At 35.3% G+C, this 21,353-nt stretch overlaps 1 long non-coding RNA gene across 1 annotated transcript in view; it reads right to left on the bottom strand.

Moving 5' to 3' along the window:
* Nucleotides 1-20,420, bottom strand: part of LOC144369828 (uncharacterized) — a 33,728-nt gene extending 13,308 nt beyond the window's left edge. The window contains exon 1 of the long non-coding RNA XR_013429615.1: nt 20,229-20,420. This is a non-coding gene — a long non-coding RNA (uncharacterized LOC144369828). The remainder of the gene's footprint in view (nt 1-20,228) is intronic.
* Between the last annotated feature and the right edge of the window lie 933 nt (nt 20,421-21,353).

Raw genomic sequence — 21,353 nt, 5'->3', positions numbered from 1 at the left:
ACAAAGATGAAGAAATAGGCCTACAGTAAAAAGTTATGAGTTGAAAGAAGAAAGCAATAGGAACCAATTTCGTTTTCTTTTCTATTTCTCTGTCAAACAGAAAATAGCTATTTGCATTAAAAATTGCCATAAATATCAGAACTATTCAATACCAACAAAAATAAAGAAACTATAAAACCAAAAACCTTGGGGATCTAAATATGTCTTGGCTTCAGGAAATTACTTTCAAAATAATGAGCATTTTTCCCCTCAAAACATGATCCAATTGTACAGTTTCTACTTTTGTGGAAAGTGGAAGAAGAAACAGAACAAGAAATAGAAAGATTGGTAAAATTTGTGTTGATGTAAATCAAAGCTATAACAGGTGACTAAAAAGAATGTTGGTGAACATTTACAGAAGCAGTACAGTTTTAAAATGTTTTATTTATTTCCCTTTTTAAAAGGGTAACTAGTAGATGGAGGTACACACGTAACTGAATTACAGCAAGAGGTCTCTCAGTTTCTTGTATGGCCTGCCTTTGGATACTAACCTGAGAGACCTGAACTAAAATCTGTTAAAATCAGTGAATTTATAACCGGCTGCACAATCTACCTAGAAAATAGGGCTTAACTGATCACATAATTCATGTCCTTGGTCCTGATCCATTCAACATTTGTATCAACCAATCAGATTCTCAGACTTGTGATCCAGGAATAATTTTTGTCTATACTTATATATCTGTTTCTCTATCTCAGAACTCCAGAAAATGGGGGGAAAGAAGGAAAATGATACTTGTTGGACTGCAGGATCAGTAAAGAGAGGAACGTCTGCAGAATGAAATGATGAATATATTATAATACTATGGGGGTAGAAAGAAGTAAGGAAAAGAATGTGGATTAAATAAACAAGCCACACCACATAAATGTAATCTAGGAGCTGGGCATTCATAATAGTAAAAGCCTTTAAAATTTAAGGTGATAATAAACCTATATATTACTATATGCTATAGATGCCAATGTAGTCCAAAGCTAATCTAATTCCAGGTTGTATTAACATAAACTTAACATTTGCTTCTATTTCACTTTACTTGGGCTGGACCATACCTGGATTATGGGCTTCATTTCTGGGCATTTATTTACTCTTTCACGAAGACACAAACAGGAACATGTTCAGAGAACAAGCAGTAACAAAACTGGCACATAAAGGAGATGTGGTTGGATCAGGAGAAGAGGAATTGGGATATAAGAGGTATTTATTTCTTTATTTTTGTAGGTAAGTATGTACTGGAGATTGAATCTAGAGTGCTCTTCCACTGAGCTACCTCTCAAGACCTTTTTATTTTTTGAGACAGGTTTTCACTAAGTTGGCCAGGCTGACCTGGAACTTGTAATCCTCCTGCCTCTGCCTCCTAAGTCACTGGGGTAACAGACATGCACCATCACACCTGGCATGAGAAGTACTTTAAATAGAGTTAACACTGAGTATAAAGCACAGTGCATAACCCCTACCACCGGAAGTGTATTCAGTTTCACTAGGTCACCTGTTGTTGAGGGATATAGCCAATAATAGTTTGGACAAGCAGGACCTTGGAGCTCATTCTAACCTTGGGCTGCAGGATTTTTATAAACTCACTTAAGGATTGTCTTATGGAAGAGTAATTAGTTCAGAATACAGGACTAAAACTAAACATACAGGAAATAGAGAAAAGTCGACACTGATTCAAAGGCAGGAGCAATAATATTTGCTCAGTAAATGAATTGTTTGTAATATTTAGGACTGCCCAGAATCAGAAGTCTGCTTGTAAGAGAGTGAGCTCCTTGTCATTGGAGGTGCCTGAATAGTATTTGGAACCATAAATTTGGATACCCCTGAGGAGGTTTAGGCAATTGTCTGGCTGTAGAATTTTGTAGTTATGGGAGAACGTTTGATAGAGCAGAAAGTGAATTTTTCCTAACCCTATTATCTTCCTCCTTGCCACTCTCTTAAAATAGAACATGATATTTGTCTGGAAACTCTTTACGGCATTGTCAAAAGAGTTTTTTTAATTCTAATAAAAGCTAGCTTGCAATTCCTACATTATTGGTAGTTAAAAACACAGTAGGAAAAAAATCTGTAGATGTACATAACTCTTTTGCATAAATGGAAATATAATCAAAATTATATATATTTTTTATATCATCTTTTTTTGAACACTTTGGACCACCCTTTCAAATTCTTTGTTGCACTCAGAGAAATCAGGTTTCAATTCTTTTTATTTATTTATTTATTTTTTTTGAGAGGGAATACCATGGACTAAACTCAAGGGCACCTGACTACTGAGCCACATCCCCAGCCCTATTTTGTATTTTATGTAGAGACAGGGTCTCACTGAGTTGCTTAGCACCTCACTTTTGCTGAGGCTGGCTTTGAACTTGCAACTCTCCTGCTTCAGTCTCTGGAGCTGCTGGGATTACAAGCCGGCACCACCGCACCTGGCTTCAAATCAGTTTTATAATAAGGAGGACTCAGAAAAAAATAATCAAACAATATGCACTGAAATGAGTTCTTCCTCTGAAGATTTGTCAGTACAACTATTGGAGACAATTCCAAACAATCCATGCCCTTGTTTTTTTATTGATGCCTCAATAAGGCAATTTTGTTATAATATTTAATAATTTTTATAATTTTTATAAGGGAAGATGTTTCCATTAATCCACCTATAAAAACCCAGGAAACACGTGCAGTGTGTTAAAAAATAATTGTTTCTAAACACGTGCTGACTACTATTTGTAAGAGAAATCATTTGATTTTAAAGAAAGCCGCACAACAACTTTATAACACGATTTTAAATATCCATGAACTTGAGCTGTGCCCTGTACAGGTATCTAAACTAAACTGCCTTAAGTAATCAGCTAGCATAAAGGGAAAAAATCTGGCATAAATTTTTAAATTTATGGCATTTTCCTCAAAGGAGTGACTCTCTAGGGTTATCCTTCAAAGTCTGTGATGTTTCTAATTTTAAACATATTATCAAGGGATTAAAACTTATCATTAAAACATTATTTACTTGTTAGTCTATTCTATATATGACAGGTAACTTCTGAAAATTTGTTGTTCTATAATTTATATTTTAGACAAAAAATTCTTAAAGAAAATATATATTATATTGGAATATTGATATAAAACTACCAAGTTTGAACTAATACTAATTTTAAACTTTGACCAGACTTGGTATACTAATAAAACAAATTCTCCAGTAGTACCAGTGGACAGTCACCTGTGTAAGAATTCCATGTAATTTTAAACCAAATGGTATGTAAATCATGTTAAAGGCCATAATATTATATTTTCCCAGGGAATAAATGATTTAGTATCAACTGTTTTGTGACCCACCTGACTGCATGTTAAGATGGAAAAGTTCATAGTATCATAATATCAGAAGTAGAATAAACTTAATATTGAAAAAAGTCCATTACCAGCAGGGATCACACCTGAATGTCAATAAACAAAGCAGGCTGGGTGTCCCTGTACGTAAGCAGAATTTGCACCCCACTTATAGCAAAGGAGCTCCATTCAGTTTCTGCCAGCTCAAAGTATAACAAAAAGCTGGACCCAAGAGTGCCAGATCTGCCCATTTTCCAAGAGAAATTTTTAAGATTTTAATATAAATTATCCAATATCAAAATGTTTGCAACTAATTTAGGAAAATCAATAAGATTTATCTACTACTGGAACCTGGTCCATAGGCAACCAGTTTGCAGCCTCTAATCTGTTCCCTTGAGTATTATTAATTCAAAATACAGAGAGAATATTGCACAAAACAGTGCAAACATTCCAATAACAAGGAAAAATAGAGACATTGAACTCTTTTCCCCCAGTACAATCCAGGATGTTAGTCTCTACACTGAAAAAAAAAAAAAAAAGCTCATATAAGTTGTGACAGTTTCTCAAACTACAACCATGTCGGCACATGCCATTTCATTTGACACATTTTAAAAATCTAGAGTTATGGTCACATTACTATACAAAATTCTTGGTAGATATCCGGACTCAAACTTTGCATTCTCTCCTGACACTTTTTATTAGAAGGACACGGCTCCAAAGTGGAAGTAATACCACAGACCAGCATAGAGTTACAGCAGGAGTAGTCACCACTGTAATGGTGATATGAAGAGCTGTCTCCATTTCAATTCTGTTTGACTTTTCTGCCTAAAAACATAAGATGAAGGGTGAAGTTGTAAATCTCCACATTAACTTTCTGAACAGATCCAAAGTATTTAATAGATCTCCAGATAGTCCTTTCTTCCTGTAACTCCTCAAAACCCATTTACTTTTACAATATTATGGAATAATTGTAAATGACTACTAAAACAAAAGGTTACAAGACTGAAAAGTAATTTCATACTGAGCAAAAATATATATACAGAGAATGGCTTTCTAACGTTGTATTCTAGAGTTCCCTAACAATGAAGAACCTTTAGCAACTTTGCTTTGTTGACACAAAGCAAAGTTTTTATCTATGCCCCCAAATAAAAATGGCATGTGTCGTGGGGTGAAGCTTCATCTGGCAGAGAGATAACAACAGATGGTTAAATGATAGAATAGTATCTGCCACTGTTTTCATCAAAATTAGTTATTATCAAATATATTATAAATTATTTCAATGATGAGAATATAGTATGACAGAAATGTAAAACAGTGAAAATGGTTAACTTGTAACTAGTGGTTTTCTGCCATATGATGGATAGCAGCCATTCTCACAAAACAAAATAATTTCTGGTTTTCAAAACACACCTGATAAAACTATGCTAATGATTTATAAGCTTTTCAAAGCTTATCTTCTCAAAGAACAGTTCAGTAGGATAAAAATGAGTTGAGGATGGGGTAGAATCAAGGCTAAAAACTACAAGACTAAAATTTTTGTTGTCTGCAAGGAATATATCAGAGGCTCCTCAGGATTTTGGTACTGGCATTCTAAGACCTTTTAGACTTTCTCAACCACTAAGGAAGAAAAGGAAATAAGATACCTAAGAAAAGCGACTGACTTCTCCAGAATTTTTTTCAACTTTTCTCTAACATTAAAGTCAAGGCAAACACTTGTCCCTCAAAGGCTATGATGGAACTATCTAAGATTTCATCTCATCCCAGTTATAATGGCAATTACCAAGCATACAAACAACAATAAATGTTGGCAAGAATGTGAGGGAAAAGGTACACTCATACAATGCTGGTGGGACTGCAAATTGTTGCAGCCACTATGGAAAGCAGGATGGAGATTCCTTAGAAAACTTGGAATGGAACCACCATTGACCCAGCTATCCACTTTTCTGTTTATACCCAAAGGACCTAAAATCAGCATACTACAGCAATGCAGCCACTTACTTCACTGTTTATAGGAGCTTAATTCACAATATCTAAACTATGAAACCAACCTAGGTGCCCTTCAACAGATGAATGGATAAAAAATATGTGGTATATATACACAATGGAATATTACTTAGCCTTAAAGAAGAATGAAATTATGGCATTTGCAGGTAAATGGATGGAGCTGTAGACTATCACGTTGGGAAAAATAAACCAATTCCAAAAAAAAAAAAAAAAACCTAAAAGGCAAGTGTTTTCTCTGATATGCAGATGCTAATTCACAATGGTCATGGGGGGCCTATGGAAGAATAAAGTTACTTTAGATTAGGTAGAGGGGAGTGAAAGGAGGGGAGGGGGTTTGAGGGTAGGAAGGGTAGTAGAATGAATCAGACATTATTACCCTATGCACATATATAACTATATGACCGGTGTGATTCTACATTACATACAATCAGAAGAATGAGAAATTATACTCTATTATATATGATATATCAAAGTGTATTCTGTCACATATAACTAATTAAAACAAAAACAAAACAAAACAAAAAACAACTGTTAGTGGACTGTACCTGGGAGTCAGAATGATCTTTGGTGTGCTAGTCAAGAATGGTCACTGAGGGCTGGGGTGGCTCAGTAGTAGAGCACTCGCTTAGCAAGTGTGAGGCACTGGGCTCTATCCTAAACACTACATAAAAATAAATAAAATAAAGGTATTGTGTCCATCTACAACTAAAAAAGAAAAATACATTTAAAAAAATAATGGTCACTGAGCTTGTCTCCCTGCAATTTTGGAAGGGAACAATACAAATAGTTTTCCTTGTTTGTTAAATGTGCAAGAAAAAAATTAAGCACTGAATTATTAAAGGTTAATCATGTTGTCTTTAATTCTAAAATTCCACACCAAATAGAGAGCCATTTATTTTTTTAAAAAAAGGAGTTTATGAAAGATATATTGAGTTATCCAGAAAACTGTACAGATTGCTTTGAACACATACCTACCTTTTCTTAATAGGGATTAGAATATAAATAAGAATAGGTTCATATTTATTTGTTTTTAGAGCTTGCACAGGTAAAAAACCTGTACTTGTGGACAACTCTGTTTCACAGATATTACAGGCAAGAGACATTATGGGTAAATATACAAATAAATGTGTATATAAAATTTATCTATAGTTAGTCTAAGAATTAGTCACACAGAATGAAGCATAGTACAGCATTTTAAATAACTGGTTGCAAAAAAAGGCAACCATTTGATAATTATTAGTCTGAGAAACAACTTGGGAAACTCTCAGAAGACAATCAAAACAACATAGCAGATGTAACTTAGAATGAAGGTATGTCTCAGAAGATTCCCTGGTTGGTTAGCACATGTGCGTCCACCCAGCCTTCATCCTGTGTGTCCTATCTTATGAGTGAAAGAATTTCCTTTTGGAAATCCTGAAAATCTCTCAAAGTGATGTCTCCTCTTTGTGATGGTGAGGTCAAAATTCTGGAAAGAGATTTCAAGGTTGGGCCACAACTAAAATAGTCTAGATAAACAGGTCGACTCAACTTCTAAAAATAGGAAGCATGACAAAAGGCCCAAAGAGTAAAAATAGACTAGAAAACAATTGAACATTATTCTTAATTAAAAATTGGATGGTATCTCTCTAAGCCTTTCTTCCCTCTGCCAACAAACTCAGACGATTCAGGCTGATGCATTCTTTTGAAGACATGGCGAAAGAAGTAAGAATTGCCACCTGTTGTTTCCTTGTACTTCCTAAAGTTACAGTTAGTTCCGCCATTGCACACCACAAACATGGGCTTTAAGCGAGAACAGCATTGTCACTCTGCTGTGGCAATTTCTTTCTTCTTACCTACCCACCATAATTTTCCTATCGTATCTATCTATCTATCTATCTATCTATCTATCTATCTATCTATCTATCTATCTATCTATCGTACCAGGGATTGAACCCAGGGATGCTTAATCATTGAGCCACATCCTCAGCCTATTTTTTTTATTTTTTTTTATTTTGAGACAGAGTCTCACTAAGTTGCTTAGGGCCTTGCTAAATTGCCATCCTCCTGCCTCAGCCTCCTGACCTTCTGGGATTACAGGCATGTGCCATCAAGCCAGGCTTAATTCTTAATTCTTATAAATTATTTCAGGCTGTAAAGTTGACTAGAAACAGTGATTTAGGTCACTGATGTTCTGGATGCTGCATTGGAGGTTTTTAATCCCACCTTTTCATCACTGACACCTTTATCAGCAGATTCATACTGAATTCACAAACTAATAAAGCATGAGGAAAACTCCTACAAGTTTTTATGGTAGTGGCATTGTGAAAACAACAGTGTTACTTTAGCATTATTACTATTACTATTATCCTCTGTGCTTAAAAAATAAAAAAGCATCAGATGTGGTATGGTGGTACACATTTGTAATCCCAGTAGCTCAGAGACAGAGGCAGGAGGATCACAAGTTTGAGGCCAGCCTCAGCAACTTAACGAGACCCTAAACAACTTAGTGAGATTCTATCTGAAAAAAAAAAATTAAAAGACTGGGGATGTGGCTCAGTGGTGAAGTGTCCCTGGGTTCAATCCCCAGAACCAGGGGGGGAAAAGAAAAGAAAAAGGAACACTATTAGCTCATTAGTGGTCAGCAAAGGTTTATCTTAATATCAGCCAGCATTCTTCAAAGTTTAGAGATGAAAAGTCAAGTTTCCTTACTCTCTCCAAAGTCACCGCATGACTGCATTTGAATTTGGACCTTGTAACTGACATCTTTCTTCCTACAAAGCCGGTCCTGTTTGCCAACTGTGATTTACAGACTGTGTCTGCTACAAGGAGCTGCTGGACACATTAGTCAGGTATGCTTATGAAAGGATGCTGCTGTCTGGCATTAAATGACTTTCCAGAGACCCATCTCATCCAGACCTACAGGAACTGTTCCCCCTGAACATGACCTGTCAATGCATAAGCCCTTGTTCCAGCCCTTCTACGAGGAAGAATCAAAAAGGGCCTGCTAGCCCCTTCTCTAAATTCCAATGCAACACTAGAATCTGCCATTTCATACTTTCTTGATTTCTTTTGGTTAATTCACTTCAAACATTTCCAGCTGCAATATAATTCTGCACTTGATGGAAAAAAGAATGGGTGCAATAATGTTGAATTTTGTTAAATTGCTTATAAATTACTATATTATTATTTGCAATAGGCTCATTTTAATAAACACTTCCAACTACAATTTAAATTGAAATTTTTGTCTATTGCAAATACAAATTAGAATACTGACTAAAAGCTTACTCTTTTATATAATATCGAAAGTCACCAATTCAAAATCTACCATTCCCTCCACATTTAATTACATGCTTCAGTTGCAGTTATCAATGCAAATAATTGCTCTAATTTATATAGTTATACAAATCTAAGAATCTTGTATCTAAATTCAAACAAAAACTAGCTTGCTTAAATATAAGGCAAAGTGAATAACATCTTCTGTATAGTTTTATATTTGAGGGAGGATCATTAATGTGCTACCTATCAAGGAAGTCTTTAAATTACTTATTTAATATATTACAAAAGGCACCACTTATAGTGAAAGAAATAGAAATAATATTAAATATATGTAGATATATATTCTCTTTCATCTAAAATCTTTCTACTCAATTTCAAGAAGAATGTGAAATGGTGCACATTAATCTAAAACAATGTAAAGTATGTGTCACAAAAAGTAAAAATAAGAATATTGCAGTTGAAGTAAGATGTGTGGATAAAAGTGTGGACAGAGGAAAACTTCCCTTTACTTTGTAAAATGGAACAAAATAATTATTTGACACGAATGTTATTGTGCTTAAAAGAAGGAAGTCCAATGGTTATTTAAAATTGGTTATCTCTGTGTCCTCTATTCTGTACCATTGGTCCACCCGCCTGTTTTGGTACCAGTACCATGCTGTTTTTATTACTATTGCTCTGTAATATAGTTTGAAATCTGGTATCGCTATACCACCTGATTCACACTTCCTGCTTAGAATTGTTTTTGCTATTCTGGGTCTTTTATTTTTCCATATGAATTTCATGATTGCTTTATCTATTTCTACAAGAAATGCCATTGGGATTTTGATTGGCATTGCATTAAACCTATAGAGAACTTTTGATAATATCGCCATTTTGATAATGTTAGTTCTGCCTATCCATGAACAGGGTATATTTTTCCATCTTCTAAGATCTTCTTCTACTTCTCTTTTTAGAGTTCTGTAGTTTTCATTGTATAGGTCTTTCACCTCTTTTGTTAGGTTGATTCCCAAGTATTTTTTTTTTGAGGATATTGTGAATGGAGTGTTTTTCCTCATTTCCGTTTCAGAAGTTTTGTCACTGATATACAGAAATGCCTTTGATTTATGCATGTTGACTTTATATCCTGCCACTTTGCTGAATTCATTTATTAGTTCTAGTAGTTTTTTTGTAGACCCTTTTGGGTCTTCTAGGTATAGAATCATATCATCGGCAAATAGTGATAATTTAAGTTCTTCTTTTCCTATTTTTATGCCTTTAATTTCTTTCATCTGTGTAATTGCTCTGGCCAGTGTTTCAAGAACTATATAGAATAGAAGTGGTGATAGGGGGCATCCCTGTCTTGTTCCAGATTTTAGAGGGAATGCCTTCAATTTTTCTCCATTCAGAATGATGCTAGCCTGAGGCTTAGCATAGATAGCTTTTACAATGTCGAGGTAAGTTCCTGTTATCCCTAGTTTTTCTAATGTTTTGAACATAAAGGGATGCTGTACTTTGTTGAATGCTTTTTCTGCGTCTATCAAGATGATCATATGGTTCTTATCTTTAAGTCTATTGATGTGGTGAATAACATTTATTGATTTCCATATATTGAACCATCCTTGCATCCCAGGGATGAATCCTACTTGATCATGGTGCACAATGTTTTTGATGTACCTTTGTATCCGATTCGCCAGAATTTTATTGAGGATTTTTGCATCTAGGTTCATCAGAGATATTGGTCTGTAGTTTTCTTTCTTTGAGGTGTCTTTGTCTGGTTTCGGAATCAGGGTGATGTTGGCCTCATAGAATGAATTTGGTAGAGCTCCCTCTTTTTCTGTTTCCTGAAATAACTTGAAAAGAATTGGTATTAATTCTTCTTTAAATGTTTTGTAAAACTCCGCTGTGTACCCATCCGGTCCTGGGCTTTTCTTGGTTGGTAGTCTTGATTGCTTCTTCTATTTCATCCATTGATATTGGTCTGTTTAAATTGTGTGTATCCTCCTGACTCAGTCTGGGCAAATCACATGACCTAATAAATTTATCAATGTCTTCACTATCTTCTATTTTATTGGAATATAGGTTTTCAAAATAATTTCTAATTGTCTTTTGTATCTCTGTAGCATCTGTTGTGATATTGCCTTTTTCATCTCGCATGTTAGTAATTTGAGTTCTCTCTCTTCTTCTCTTCGTTAGCATGGCTAGGGGTCTGTCGATCTTATTTATTTTTTTCAAAGAACCAACTTTTTGTTTTGTTAATTTTTTCAATAGTTTCTTTTGTTTCAATTCCGTTGATTTCTGCTCTGATTTTAATTATTTCTTGCCTTCTGCTGCATTTGCTGTTGTTTTGCTCTTCCTTTTCTAGGGCTTTGAGATGAAGTGTGAGCTCATTTATGTATTGGTTTTTCCTTTTTTTGAGGAATGACCTCCAGGCGATGAATTTCCCTCTTAAGAATGCTTTCATTGTGTCCCATAGATTCCGATATGTTGTGTCTGTATTTTCATTTATCTCTAAGAATTTCTTGATTTCCTCCTTTATGTCTTCTGTAACCCATTGATCATTCAGTAACGTATTGTTCATTGTCCATGTGATGTAGGATTTTTCCTTCCTTCTTTTATCATTGATTTCCAGTTTCATTCCATTATGATCTGATAAAATGCATGGTATTATCTCCACCCCTTTATATTTACTGAGGGTTGCCCTATGGCATAATATATGGTCTATTTTTGAGAAGGATCCATGTGCTGCTGAGAAAAAAGTATATCCACTTGATGATGGTTGATATATTCTATATATGTCAGTTAAGTCTAGTTTATTGATTGTAATATTGAGGTCGATAGTTTCTTTATTCAACTTTTGTTTGGAGGATCTGTCCAATGGTGACAGAGGTGTGTTGAAGTCACCCTTGATTATCCAGAATTCTTCACCAGAAGATGTGCTGAGATTAGACTTAGATTTCATTTTAATATTTGTGTGGTCATTAACAGAATCTTCAGTTAAAGGCTCAGGCATTCCACTAATGTGTTGTTGCCCTGTTAATACAGGGGGTTTGCAAACTGTTTCCTCTTCTAAATATTTTAAATGAAAGTTTACTTTATTGGATTACTCCATTTATTCAATAGGGATAGATTCACTTATATAATTTTTTATATTAAAGAAAAACAAGATTTAAAGTGTTACGATGTAGGCAGGGTCGTTATTCCTTAACCTTTCAAAATACCTCTTTTTTTCTTATTCCATAAGTATACCCATTCAATCAGTAACCCTGACACATAATTTACAACACTGAATTCCAAGGGAAATATTGTCCACATATCCACCATTCCTTGTAAAAATAATTTATTTTCCAAATTGACCCACATCAGGAGAAATTTTAAAAGGTACATGGGTTTAATTCAAAATATCAACTATTAATGGTTTAAAGGGTGAAAGAGAACACTCAAAAGGAGATCTCTAATTGGATAATATAAGAAGAACATTTGCACATTATAATGAGCTTGCTGCATCCATGCCAACTGTGCTGAAACTGGGAGCATTAAAATAATTTTCTCACAATTTATTTCTTTCATTATGTTATATTCATTCCCTTTTATAGGCAATACATTCAAGACCCAATGAATAGTGTATTCATTGATTCTAAAGAGGAAGGTAAGGGTTAAATAAATAAGAACATCAAATTAATATCCAGGCCTAAATGTTTTAGCAGGGCTAAAAAATCTGTTTAATCATTTAAGTCAACAAAGGTTAAGATAATAAAATAAACTTCTAAATGCTTTTCTTTTCTGAAACTTAATCTGTCTTGCTGAAGATGTTTTAAAAGATACTATCAGCTTTGCATAGTCCCAGCTGTTATGAAAATTTACTTTGAATGTACTAAGAAGAGAATGGAATTTTATGAAAATAGCTAAGCAGAGCTCCTGGGTGGTTTATTGAAACTGTGAGAGCTTAGGACTCATTTTAAACCAGCTGTTGGCTGATAATTTAAGACCAATAACCACTAAATCTCTTTTTATCAGGGCTCTGGGTTATTTGGCAATGTAATGATAACCAAATGATTAGGAAACTAATATACAGTGAAAAGATAACTTACAGTGTTTGTTACTTTTATTGCCTCAGTTTGATGAATAAATTTGCCACATTTACAGGACCATTTCCCAATTTTAAAAGACAGTATTAAATATTAAAACAGCTTTGCTTATTGTTAAGGCTATGTTTTCAAGTCACTAAAACAGACCAAAGAAATATGAGCCATTATCATCAAAGTTTGGGTAGAACTGTGATTCCCAGGGCTGTGGTTCATGATGAGGGCAGATACCTTTATGAACTGAGCAAACAAAAATTTCACTTAATGAAGAGAGATAGTGGTAGCAATAGTGGATGCAGATGAAAATGAGAAAAGCCTGAAGAGTCTTCAGTGTTTTCTACTTGACAATGAGGTCCTGTTATTGATTGAAAAATGTAATTTGATTTTTGCAGAGAAGCTCAGAATAAAAGCAGAATCAACAAAATAGCCCATAGAACATACAAATAGCTTTAAGAACAGTAGAAAACAGACTTCATTCATCAGATTTTCCTGGAGAAAAAAAAAATTACTAATTGCATGTATAACCAGGATCTTGGTATATAATTTTCCAACAGTGCCATTGAGTTGAGAAGTCAAAACTGTATTATAAGAATGTAATTGGATGATCTTGCATTCTTGGATAAGAGTCAATGTTGCCCTGCTTACCTATGTTCTACCTAGAGAGGTTCTAGAAGATTACTATGTGATATTCATTCATTACTTTTTGGAGGGCTGGCACTCCATGGGTTTTATGGACAGTGCATATCATAATTGCAAATAAATAAAAGATACATATTTGTGTAGTATTCTCCGACTTTTTCAATGTAACTCACAGAAGAATGAAATCTCAATGTCAGAAAGGGACCTGGCCACCATCTGGAGGCAGTCTGGCATTGCGGAAAGAGCAGACTTTGAAATTTCAATTTGGGTCCCAGCATTGTCTTGAATAAGTCACGTCCCTGCTTGATGCCAATCCTCATCAGAAAAAAAATTCATATTCATATTTGTTCCATTAACTCACAGAATTTCTTTTGAGGATAAGTGAGAGAAGCCTATATAAAATGTGATCTTGTAAGTATTTAGGTTCAAATTCTGGTTTGGCCACTCACTTCAGTTATCTTGGACAAAATAGTTAAGTTTTCTAAGTCTAGGTTTCCTCATTTATGAAATGGGAATCTAAAAATAACTATTTCATAGGGGTGTTGAAGTAAGCTATATCTTTCATATAGTTCAGTTATTAACATCATTTAAGAAGAAAAATTACATATCATCACTATTTTTATTTTATCCATACATGCTTTTTATTTAATTTTTTTTCAGTACTGAGGATTGAATTCAGGGCCTTGCAACTGCTCTGCCACTGTGCTACATCTCCCATCCTCCATAGATACTTCTATAACCTCTGTTATTTCACATTGATGTTGATGACTATCTTATTTACAGGGAAGCAGTCTGGTCCACCAGAAATAGTAAAAACTAGAGGGTATCAGAACTGGATTTGAATTCCATTGCTACCACTTACAAACTGTGTCAAATTGGGCAAGTTACTTCACCCCAGATTCCTCACATGACATCCTGGAAGAATAATCAGTCAAGATTTGGCAAGGGCCCATTATAGATTTTTCACACATCATTTTATTAATCCTTATCATAACCATAATGACAGGGAGTAGTAAAGTTAGAATTTGATCCCTGTCCAGCCTGACTCCAACCCATGGAGGCAGTCATTTCGCTCACAGCATCTACACTTCCTAATTTTCTCCTGTTATCCCATCTTACTCAACTGTTGAAGGCCTAGAGATGAAGTCTAAAACTTGTCAACAAAGGTAGTCACCAAGCGGTAACACTAAGTAATAAGAAATTACAATTATTAGATAAGGTATTCTTTACTAGGCCCACCTTCCATTCAGTCTAGGAATCCCCTACAACTCCTGACAGCAGGTCATTAAGCCCCTACGAGTCATTATAGGACCACGTCATAGTCTTCTAAACTTGATGTTGCAAAGCTGTGAGGATGAGATTAAGAAAATCAAGCCTGGGCTGGTGACGATGGCCCAGATAAAGCACCATCTTCATCCTCCAGGCTTAAAACCTACCTGCAGAAGTGTGATGTGTGCAAAAAAAATGAATCAACGTTTAATAGAAAAATCTGTAATGACATCTCCCTAGGAACTGAACAGGGAAGTGCAATTCTAATGCCATAATTCATTCATCTGCAGAAATCTAATACTGCAATTTTATAGTCTTGAATAAAACCAATTGATATTTACAATTGCTATGCTGTACCTACAACTGTAAGCTTGAAACTGGCTCAGAGGAGACTGATAAAAAGCTGATGCCCAAAGCCTTAGCTTACTTTCTTCCACATTAAATCATATGCCATCAACTGTGTTCAAAGATGGTTAACTTGCTTCCCATTTACCTTTTAACTTCATGTCATCTGACTTCTCTACTCTCAGAACTTAACAAAGCATATCCCAGGACTCCAAACACCAACCCAGAAGCTTTTTATGGACCTCATTCCTGGGGCTATAGATTTACCCCTATCTATAATAATTTTAAAAAATTATAAAGACTATTCTGTTGGCCACGTGTCTTTAAACTAGTTCTTCCTTCAGTATTCACACTCTGCACTGTCATGGTTCTACCTCTGAATGTTCCCTGTCTTTGCTGACAACCTGTTCTAGTCCCACTCCCCAAATATGGATATTTCCAAGGGATCCATCCTAGGCAGAGTACTTCCTTCCCTCCCTCTTCCTCCCACCATTTTTCTGACCCTAGCCTTTCACTTCTCACTCAGGGACAGCTCAGTTCTGTAACTGTTATCTCCAGTGATAGCGCCACTTCAGAAACCCAGTATCATGTTTCTCTTTGCTATAATATCACAGTGAACTATCTCACTGAGATCACAAATTAAATATAACTAAAAATTCAACCAACGTATCATTTGTCCTCTGGATTTTCTTCTGATTGATTTTATGAAGTAAGAAAGCTGGAAACTTCAAACCTATCTTTATCTTATTTTTTAACTTCAGCTATTCCATCCAGTTAGCTTCAAGTTCCAGTATGAATTTTCACATTTTAAAATGGAATCTTTCAATTTTTCTTCCTGAGATTACTTTTTAAAAAAATATTTAACCTTCACCCAGGGTCACTGGTTCTGGGTGAAAATCTAATAGAGAATGAACCCATCTCTCGCCTTTTGCTTTAAGATCTCTCTCTTGTCAAGTTTCTTCTACAAATGCCATCCCTGGATTTTCCTTATTTGTGTGTCTAGGCCTTAGCTTGGCACTTACGGAAAACTGTATCAGTGAGATGATCTGGCTTTCCTTTTCAAATTTCATTCTCCTTGTCCCTTCCATTTTGGGATAACTTTGTGACAGTGTGACCAATGAGACATAAGCTGAAGTCTGCTATGAAATTCATGGGGGAATTTCTGCTTGCTTTCTTTTATCCACCCTGCTAATATAGACACAGATATGATGAGTGGACTTGAAACAGCCTTCTTCCTGCAATTGTGAGAGAAAGGCAAAGAGATTCACAGAGACTTTCACAGTAACATCGTGAATTATATAACTAACATCACCAGTTGTCTTCTCCATATTTGTTATTATGTGAGAAAAAATAAACTCAAACCCTCGCTCCTGTGGGGAAAGTGGAGTTTTCTTCCATATTTTGGTGATCCATTCAGAATCTCTTGCTTGCTTGTCCAACTTGGCCCCTCCCCATTGCTGAACTTCTCACTTTGATACTAAGTTTTCAGCTCAGCATGCCCCCTTGTCTCCAGGGATGCTTGATGTTCCATGATGAACCAGCTTATCCCTTCAAGTGACCTCCATGCTGAAAACCAGACAGTATTCTTCTAGCCTGGATTCTTCAGACCTTGTCCTGGATGACTGATATAGTTTCCTGGTCTATTTGGTCACCCTACTTTCAATCTTTCCCAATTTCATTTTACAGTAGATACCACCACAATTAGATTTTTATAAAGAATATTTGGTAATAAAACCCAATGGTAATACACATCAAATGATGTACTAAAATATCTTCAGTGGTTCCGTACTGCCTGCTTAACTAGATATTCAAATACCCCTATAGTATCACTTTATTTAATCAGCCTGATTACAATTTTTCAATATTTAACCTATTTTCTTAGAAAATAGAATGTTCTTGTTCTTTAAATGGATCCTTTGATCTTCTACTTCTATAATTTTGTTTAAACTATTTCCTCCCCCTAGAACGTGTAATGTCTTGTTCTTCATTTTTTCCTCTAAAGATAACCCATTTATCAAGTCTTAGCTCACGCGTCTTCTCTTCCACAGCATAATAACTTAATTTGGAAAATTTTTCACTTTTCTAGCATCTCTTGGAATAGCTACTTAAGGCACACAACATAATCACATAGTTTTACTGAGGCACTCCTGAGATTAGCAGCTTCTTGAGGGAAGAAATGATTTAATAATACTTTATACATATGTTCAATAAATATTCATGAAGTCTTTTTTCTATGTGAAGACGGTGAGAACAAGAGAGATAAGGTCCTTCTTCTGTAGTTTATGTTCTCGGGATGGAGGGGCAAATTTTACAGACAACAAGTAAGGGAATAAATAAACAAAATAGGATCATCTCAGATTCAGATTGGGCAGTGAGAGAAGTTTTCCCCAAGGAGGTGATATTTGAGATGAAACCTCAAATGATAAGAAGAACCAATCGCAAGAAGACTGAAGAGCAAGTGGGAAGTTGCTGAGTTGGGTCTGACTATGATGTGCCTGGAGAACACAGGGAGGGCAAGTGGATGGAGGATGGTGGGCAGGTGGGGGAGGGACAGGGAAGGCTAGTGTGACATGAGGTTGCAGAGGTGGTAAGGGCTGACCTTGAAGGTCTGTGGAGGCCAAGCACAGTGGCTTGGATTTCATTCTAAGGTTTTAAAAAGGGAGTAATACGATCTAATTTACAATGTAGAAAGATCTCTCTGGCAGCTGTGGAGAAAACAGATTATATAGGGTCAAGAGTGGAAGCAGGAAGATTAATTGGAAGACTTCTGCAGTAATCAAGGGTATGATATAATAGCAGGTTGGATTTGGTGGTTATAGAAAAGGAAAGAAAAAATGGACTCACAGTCCCCATGATATTATGCACGGTAAGTTGAAATATAGCGTTCAACACATATATGCCTTAATATGTATCTACTTCCAAATAGTTTCTCATTCTTCATTTCTATCATACCTTTGAGTTTTTCTGGTTTGGATCACACAATATGGCTTAATATACCCCTGTTTGGCATTTGAAGAGCCAAAGAGAAACATACAAAAAAAAAAAAAAACCCTTATATAAATTTAAGGAAATAGTAAGGGATCTACTACCAAAAGTCACAACCTGAAAAGCTGGAGTTTGGAGGGTCATATTGCTAAGTTAAAGAAATAAATCCTTCGAAACAAAAAGTAGAACTCAAAATCTATGATAGGATGAAAATGAATGGGGTATTCAAATACAAAGACTGCATTAAAATAAAAAAGAGTCTCCAGTTAATACTAATTGCAACAGTGTGCCTTAATGATTGATAGGATAATTAATTTTCATTGAAATTGAAGATTCTCCAGTTCTAACTTACTCTTGCTTCTCTGGAAATATGAAATCTTCACATTACTATCTTTACATGATAAATTTCCCCGATAAGTAAGCTAACACTACCTTAAATATTATCTTACTAGAAAGGAATGTTTATAAAATTCTAAGAGCACTGAATGTGACCTGCTTTGTTTCTAAATTAGGAGTCTGGGGAAAGATGAGTAAATTCAGTGGGTTCTCATTCTCTTTCACATATGCCTTCCAGTACATTTAGGATATTGCCTATGAAGATTCATCCTGCATTATGAATTAAATCAAAATTCCTTCAATACAAAGTAAAATCCTGGAGAAAATAGGATGATTTTTTGCCACTTTTTCACCTGAATCGTGTGAAACTTGGCCCCAGTCGGTGTGAAAACTGGCTGAAATCTGTATGAAAGGCAGTCTGGGTTTGTCAAAGTAGTTCATGAACTTTGAACAAACTTTCAGGGAACCGAGTCCAAGTCTTAGTTTGTAATGCAACATGAAACCAGGTGAATTTCAGAAGATTTCAAGTTTCATCCTGAAAATTTGGCCTAGCTTTATAATCAATCATCACTCTTGGTCATGATGAAAGCCAATACACCTTTTTGAAAACGAGAACTGCATGCAGACTGATGACAGCTAAGCTGCGAACCACCCCTTCACTTCCTTTGCCAAAGAAGAGTTCTCAGAATGGAAACAGTTTCCCTCTTACCTGGAAAGGCAAGTTGAGTGATTTTGGCATTGGGTGTAGAAAGAAATGATAATCAATATGTGGAGACACGCCTTGTGAAATGATCATCATCTACAGAGCAAGTGGCTAATGTCTAATCAGTTCAAGTGATGGGAGATTTATTCCATTCCCTTCTATGCAGTAGATAAGCATGATGTTTACTCTCTTGACCATTAAGATCACTGGCTAGAATAAGTACTCTGAAAACTCTCCAAGGCGTAATCATTATTTCTATATGAAGAATGAAGGATAAAAAGAAAAGTAAATCAGAACGTAACCTCTATCTTGTTCAAGAAACACAAGGAGATAAGAAGACAAAAAACTTTCAGGTTTGCATCAACTGCAGTTTTTGCAAAAAACAAGCCAATGAACCCCTGAAAGCTCTATGCAGTATAAATGAATCCAATAATTAACTAAACACAGTACACTTTACAGAAAGACTACATAGTTTCTGTTTTCAACCTGAAAGTTTCAAATGTGTTTCCACTGGAAAAATTACTCTCTTCAACCAATTACTTGCTGTTGTGCATAGTGACATGAGAAAATTAAAAGGTATGTCTGAACAGAGCCACTACATCATTGGAACAGTATGTCTGAACATTTGGATAATAAGGCACAGATGTGAAGCAGAGGACTTGGCACTACCAAGGTAACAACAAAGCATTCACCATTGGTTATAATGGTTTAAAGGGCCATATTTGAAAAGAATAAAAGATTGCCCTTCCTCCCACTATGCTAAATCATGTTACACCTTTTATCTGCCTAAAAATATGAAGAAAATCAGACAAATAAGTATTATTCCAACACAGGATAAAGAATAAATATGTAGAATACATTAATATTTTTATCTATAATAAAGCACATTTATGCAATAACACGTAAAGCACATTTATGCAATAACACGTAAAGTTTAACTTAAAAAAAAAAGACCACATGGCCTTTATGTTGCAAAACAATGCATACAAACCCAAAGGACTCAATAGTCATTGGGAAGGTGGCTGCTGAGGACAGCTAGAAGTGATGCTGCCCCTTAATCAGTGGTCTAATTATTGCAGAATGTTTTATTCATGGGCATCAGGTTAAGATAATGCACAAGATATATACATTAGTCATTATTAAGCTTTTTCACTTACAAGCACTGTGGTATTTGTGTCAGTCATTACTAAATCATGCAGCACGAGGGCAGTTATGACAGTGGGGTACTTTCATTAAGTTTGGAGCAGGAAACTAATTTTCTGCCCAGAATAGGAAAAGTACAACTTACCCGAGGTCCCTGATCACCCTGTTCTCCCTGTATAATTGGAAGATAAGATGACAGCTTTAGCCAAAATCCATATGTGATACTTCTTAAAAAGGCCAAAATATAACACAGTACAGGGTCATGCCAATACGAATTTCCACTAAATTAGTTTTTGTCATGAATTTTCTTGCCTTATCACCTTTTGGACCAGGGGGGCCCTGAAAAAAAACAGAGAGAGGAGAAAAAAAAGTGTAATTTAGAAAAAACAATTGCAGCTTGAATAGATCCATTAGGTCAGTAGAAGATATATACAAAGGGCATGAAGATACAGATGACAATGACATTTCTCAATAAATTTTGGTTTCTGAACTATAATTGTATTATAATTGGAATATGAAAATGGCAATACGTGTGTGTATGTAGACATTCATGCAGTTATGTTTCATCATCAGAATGTGGTATGTTGAATGGATTTTCACAAACTTAACACACCTATGCAAGGAGATCTCAGTTAAAGAAAACACTATCAGCAAGTCAGAAGCTGTCCTTGCCATTACTCTGTACCACTTGTTAACTGCTATTCTGACCACTGGCAACTTTATATAAGTGAAATCACACAGTAAGTGTCTGCTTGTTTTTGATCAAAGTGTATGCAGTTTATTCATAATTTGTGCATAGTTGTAGATGGCTATTACTGCTTTCTAACATTCCACTGTATGAACATAGCATAATTCATTCATTCATTCTCCTGTTGATGCCCATTTGTTTCCAGAAGGTTAGAGGCGCTGGGCTAAAAATAGTGCTACAAGAAACAGCCTCATACAAGTCTTTTGGTGAAAAGTTGTATTCATTTCTGTTGGGTATATAGCTAGGAGTGGAACTGTTTGGTAATAGGAGTATACATGTTTAATTTTAGTAGGTCCTGTCAAATAGCTTTCCCAAGTGGCTTCTGCAATGTACACCCTCATCTGCAATGTATGAGAGCTTCAGTTGTTCCACATCATCATCAATACTTGGTATTTTCTATCTTTTTCACATTATATGTTCTGATGGGGGTGTAATAATTTCAGGTTTTTTAAAAATTTGTATTTCTTCTGGGTTCAGTAAGTTGAACCACATTTTATACATTTATTGGCCATTTTACATCCT

Source organism: Ictidomys tridecemlineatus, chromosome 2 (assembly GCF_052094955.1).
Source record: "Ictidomys tridecemlineatus isolate mIctTri1 chromosome 2, mIctTri1.hap1, whole genome shotgun sequence".
Classification (NCBI taxonomy): domain Eukaryota; kingdom Metazoa; phylum Chordata; class Mammalia; order Rodentia; family Sciuridae; genus Ictidomys; species Ictidomys tridecemlineatus.
The sequence above is the reverse complement of the archived record's forward strand: the minus strand, read 5'-3'. Positions and strand labels throughout refer to the sequence as shown.